Source organism: Gossypium hirsutum, chromosome A08 (assembly GCF_007990345.1).
Source record: "Gossypium hirsutum isolate 1008001.06 chromosome A08, Gossypium_hirsutum_v2.1, whole genome shotgun sequence".
Classification (NCBI taxonomy): Eukaryota; Viridiplantae; Streptophyta; class Magnoliopsida; order Malvales; family Malvaceae; genus Gossypium; species Gossypium hirsutum.
In genome coordinates, this window is record NC_053431.1 from 8,064,216 (window position 1) to 8,070,215 (window position 6,000).

Sequence of the window (6,000 nt, forward strand, 5' to 3'; positions counted from 1 at the left end):
AAATCCCAAACCTAATCCCCCAACTCAAACCCCAAACCTCCAACCTCAAACTCAAACCTTAAATCTCGAACCCCAAACCTTAAAGATTAGGGTTTGAGATTCAAAATTTGAGTTTGATTTTGATGTTTAGGGTTTCAGGTTAGTTTAGGATTTGAGATTCTAGATTTAAAGTTTTGGATTTGGGGTTTAAAGTTCAGGATTCGGGATTTAGGGTAAAAAACTACTGAAATTATGTATATGACATAAAAAATTTATTGAAATGTCATTAAATAATTGAAAGAGACTATGGTTGATATGGTGAGAAGGATCCATAAAATAAATTTTCCAAAGTAATCAAACAATGACATTGAAATGGGATTAAAAAAAACTAATTTTTTAAGGTTCCAATTATTAGAAAGCAATCATATTTTTATGTCTTGAATTGTAATAAAAACTTTTTTTTTCCTTTTGTATATCAAAGGAAAAACTTGCAAAAAAAAAGAGTGATAGGAAAGAGGTGTTTTCATGTGTTTTAGACCTTCGCTTTGTTTGCAATGAAAGCAACAACTAATAATGTAATACTTGTCATCTTCGAGAAAAGAATTTTCAAATTGGACAATTAAGAGACTAAAACAAATAACATGAAAACTTAGTTATATATATATGTATAAAAAGTGAGATAATAATTATTGACACTAGTCTAAAGGAAATAATTAGTTATATATATATGAGATAAAAAGTAAGTCCAACAAAAAATTGTTTTTAAAGAGTTTGAATTTGATTTTTCAAGGTGCACCAAGCTTTGTGATTCATAGCATTTTATTTTTGTGGATCTCTAGAAAATAAAAGGTTAAACTATCTAGAAGGTCCTTGTACTGTAAGCTTCGAGCAAATTAGTCCTTAAATTTTAAAGTGAGGAATTTAATCGTTATACATTCAAATTTGAAGCAAGTAGGTAATATCATGAACAACAATAAGATTAAGGGCGGGCTTGGTTGAGAGAAAAAGTGAAGGGATGGGAGGAGGGAGTAGAAAAGTGAAAAGAAAATAAATTTTGAGTGTGCTTGATTGGAAAGAAAAATGAGAGGAAAGAAAATAGGAAACAACTTATATTTTACTTGAACACTGACATGCCTAACATTTCTTTGTTTGGTGTTGATACATTGTTTTTAAAGGAGACGTCCATGATCGAAGCTAATTTGAATGATCGAAATAATGTCTTTGATCCTAGAGATAGTTTTGGTGTCCAAGAAATCATAGGTAATTATTTTTTTCATTTTATTGTTAATTATAATATCTTTTTGATGTGCGTGATAAGTCTTATATTTATGATTGATCGTACATGAAAACTAACTATTATCACGATAAAGGCAAGCGCACCTATCGAACAGTAGTATAGCTTATAGCAAGATAGGAATGTCGAACCCATAGGAACTAAAAGTACTAGTATTAACCTTCTTTTTATTATCTAGCCTAAAAATAAGAGGATTTGTTTTATCTAAACTAATTAACTAAGCTAAGAATGCACAGGAAGTAAATTGGGGAAATACTTTTAGGAAAACTGATTGATTTGGACAATACCCAAGGGAAAATCCACCTAGACTGCACTTGTTATTTGAATCTGAACTAGACGATTTATTCACTTGACTCGATCCGTAAAAATCCCTAATTTATATTATTATCTCTCTCGAGACTAACAACGTCTAACCCTAGGTTGATTAATTGAAATCTCTTTCTAATTAAAACCCCTAGTGTTGCATTAACTCGATTTATGGATTCCCTTATTAGGTTTGACCCTAATCCGGCAGATTTATGTCGCCCTATGTCTAGGGGTGCAATAAAATCCGCTTAATTATGCTAGATCTACTCTTAGACAGGGACTTTTGCTCATCTGAATAAGCACATCAATACTTGACTCAATATCCTGGAATAGTAAAGTAAGAATTAAGAACACATAATTAAGAACAAATCAAGTATTTATCATATAATTCAGAAAATAATAACAAGATCCGTCTTAGGTTTCATCCCCCTTAGGTATTTAGGGTATTTAGTTCATATTTGTAAAAGAAAACATATCAGAAGAATAATAATAACAAAACATAAAGAATCCCAGAAAAACCCTAAAGGAAATTGAAGGGAGATATTTAGTCTTGAAGAAGAATCCGGCTTCTGAGATGGATCAATCGGCTTTCTTCGAGTAATTCCTTACCTCCTACTCCGTCTCCCTTTGTAATCTTCCTCTAGGGTGTTTATATATGCTTTAGAATGCCTAAGAACCCTCCAAAGTGGCCTTTTTTGAGTAAAACTAGACTTAGGCTCGACAGGGACACGCCCGTGTAGGGTGGCTTAGGCCATGTTAGAGTCTACTAAATAGACACGGGCATGTGGTCTACCCGTGTGAGGAAGTCCAGGCCGTGTTGATTTCCCACGTTGACCCATTTTCTACTTTTTGGCCCGTTTCTCGCTCTTTTTACTCTCCTATGCTCACCTAAGTATAAAACATGAAATTAAAGGATTAGGAGCATCAAATTCCACAAATCTAATGATAATTCATCCAAAAATGTGCTTAAGCATAGGATAAAATATGTATAAATTACGACTTATCAAATATCCCCACACTTAAGCGTTTGCTTGTCCTCAAGCAAAGTCCTCAATTCACAATTAAGAATTTATTTTTCTCAACTTATAATTCCTATCAATAATATCTTAAAATAATCCATAAGTAATCATACATTGAGAATTCAACTAGAAGAACATCAAAGTTTCAAACATTCCAAGTTGAGCATTTTATCACGAAAACATAGGTGTCTCCCCTCATCTAAGTAATCACCTTTGATTCAAAATATCACAGAATTTAACATCCTCACTAAAGATTCACTCAAATCACTCGAGCTGTTTAAGGACAACAAATTTAGCACTCATCAGTCAATATGAAAAGTTATTACTATAGGTTTGCGTAAAAATCAAATCTCCACCACTATATATTGAGATGATACATCAATCAAAAGGTCTTTCGATGGTTGTAACGTGGCTTTGGTTAGAGGGTGTGGTCACAAGCTGAAAGAGAAAGTTAGAATCGAGATTGAATTGAAAAACTACCTAACTAGAAAAATACTAAAACTGACAAATTACATCCCTAATTAGATGATCCTAGGATTGAGCTTTTCTTCATGGATAACATCGTTTTAATCCAAACATTACATAATTTCGTCATATGCTAGACGACAATCTCAATTGCAGCACTTCATTTTTTTTAAGAACATAGAACTTTGCTAACTATTAAAAATAAAACATAGCTAAGCAATTTTTTCAAATCAAATCTCGACAAAAATAAGGATCAAATTAATTGAGGGGATTTCAACAATAATGGGTTATGGGTTAATATTGAAGGTAAATCAATGAATGGCTTGTTAGGCTCAAGGGGGTTCACTAAAGGTTAATTATGAAGGTAGACTTTTATGGAGTGAGTGGGTTAAACCTAAGTGCCTTTATCATCTCGACATATCAAATCAATGGTGTGGTCTTGACATGCATAATCGAAGCAAGTTCTAGAATAACGAATCAATATTGACGCGTGATAAACCGTAATTTATACATATTTTTACCCCATGTTTGACGCATTTTATGGATGATTTCCCATTAGAATTGGTGAATTCGATGCTCCTAATGCTTTAATTTCATGTTTTATACTTAAGAGAGCATAGGAGAGCGAAAGGAATGAGAAACGGGCCAAAAACAGAGAAAAATGGGCCAAAGTACAAATTCAACACGGCATGCACCTCCTCACACGGACAGACTACACGGGCGTGTCCCTGCCGAGCCCAAGTTGAGTCCAATTCAGAAAATGCCAATTTTGAGGGCTTCTAGGCATTCTAAAACCTATAAATACACACTAGAGGAGGAAAGTAATGGGACACAGAGAGGGAGGAAGGAATTACTCGAAGAAAGCCGATTGATCCATCTCAGAAACCGGATTCATCATCAAGACTGAAGATCTCCCCTCAATTTCCCTTCAGGAGTTTTGGGTTTTCTTTATGTTTTGTATTCATTATTCTTCTGAGATGTTTTCATTTTTAGTTATGAACTAAATCCCCTAAATACCTAAGGGGAATGAAACCTAAGACGAATCTTGTTATTATTTTCTGAATTGTATGATAAATATTTAACTTGTTCTTAATTATGTGTTCTTAACTCTTGTTTTGATATCCCAGAATACTGATTCAAGATAAGCTCTTATTCAGAGGAGGAATAGACCCTGTCAAGAGTACATTTGTTATAATTAAGCGGATTTGTTTGCACGCCTAGAGATAGGGTGACAAGATTTTGCCGAATTAGGGTGAAACCTAATAGGGGGATCCATAAATCGAGTTAATGCAACCCTAGAGTGTTAATTAGAGAAAAGTCTCAATTATTCAATCTAGGGATTAGACGTTATTAGTCTTGAATAGGGATAATAACATAACTTAGGGATCTTTACGGAACAAGTTAAATGAATAAATCGTCCGATTCGGAGCCAGAATAACAAGTACAGTCTAGGTGGATTTTTCCTTAGGTATTGTCTTAATTCAATCATTTTCAAAAAGTAATCCCTAATTCCATTCTCTGTGAATTCTTAGATTAGTTAATTAGTTAGTTAAAACAAAACCACCTTATTTTTAGGCTAGATAATAAAAAGACAGTCATTACTAGTACTTTTAGTTCCTTTGGGTTCGACAATTCGGTCTTGCTAAAACTATACTACTGTTCGATAGGTACACTTGCCTACATCGCGATAATAGTTAGTTTCAAGAACGATTAATTATAAATATATAAAACTTATCACACAAAATCACGCGATCAAGTTTTTAGCGCCGTTGCCGGGGAACTAAGATATTAGGAACGCTCAGTTTTTATTACTTTAGCCATTTATTTTTCTTGCAATTTAATTTAATTTAATTTATTATATTTATTAATTTAATTTATTATTATTATTTATTAATATACTTTTTCTTTCATTTGGCAGGTTTTTATAGTTTATGACTAGAAGAAACCCGTCAGGACCACTACTCTTTGACGAAGAAATCGATCGCACAGTTCGCAGAAACCAAAGAGAAATAAGGCGAAGCTTAAGATACACAGAGAAAGATCAAGAGAACGATACTCAACCCCCCAACCGAAGAGATGGCTGAAAACTAAGACAATTAGCTACCTCATGTAATTACGGTTAATCAAAATCCTGCTCCACGCACTATGTATGATTATACTAAACGTTCTTTAACAGGAACTGAATCGAGCATAGTTAGACCTGCTGTAGCAGCAAATTCTTTTGAACTAAAACCTAACACTATTCAAATGATACAACAATTTGTTCAGTTTGATGGTTTGCAGGATGAGGATCCCAACGCTAATTTAGCAAACTTTTTGGAACTATGCCATACATTTAAAATTAATGGTGTTTCTGATGATGCCATTCATCTTCGGTTATTCCCTTTTTTGCCGAGGAACAAAGTTAAATAGTGGTTGAACTTGTTACCATGAGGGTCAATTACTACTTGGGAACAAATGATCAAAAATTTTTTACTAAAATATTCTCCGTCGGCTAAAACGGCTATATTACGTAATGATATCTCTTCGTTTGTACAGATAGACTTAGAAACTCTTTACGATGCATGGGAAAGATACAAGGACTTACTAAGAAGGTGCCCTCACCATAGGTTATCGCTTTGGCTTTAGGTTCAAACATTCCATAATGCCTGAATCCTTCGACTCGACAAATGGTTGACGCAGCTGCTAGCGGAACCATCAATAATAAAACACCTGAAGATGCTTATGAGTTTATAGAGGAGAAGTCACTGAATAACTATCAATGGCAAGTCATGAGGATTAAGCCAACTAAAACAGTAGGCATTTATAACGTCGATTCGGTTACTATGCTGTCAAACTAGGTAGAACTTCTAAATAAAAAGATTGATGGTTTTCTTAGTTCTTCACAGGTTCACCCAGTAATGCAGTGCGAAGCAAGTGGAGGTGGATCAAACAATT

General features: G+C 33.8%; 1 non-coding gene across 1 annotated transcript; it reads right to left on the minus strand.

The window, feature by feature from the left end:
- Positions 1 to 5,568: 5,568 nt before the first annotated feature.
- On the minus strand, positions 5,569 to 5,675 carry LOC121205868 (small nucleolar RNA R71). Its single transcript, XR_005900941.1, has one exon. It is a non-coding gene; the product is annotated as a small nucleolar RNA R71 (small nucleolar RNA).
- Between the last annotated feature and the right edge of the window lie 325 nt (positions 5,676 to 6,000).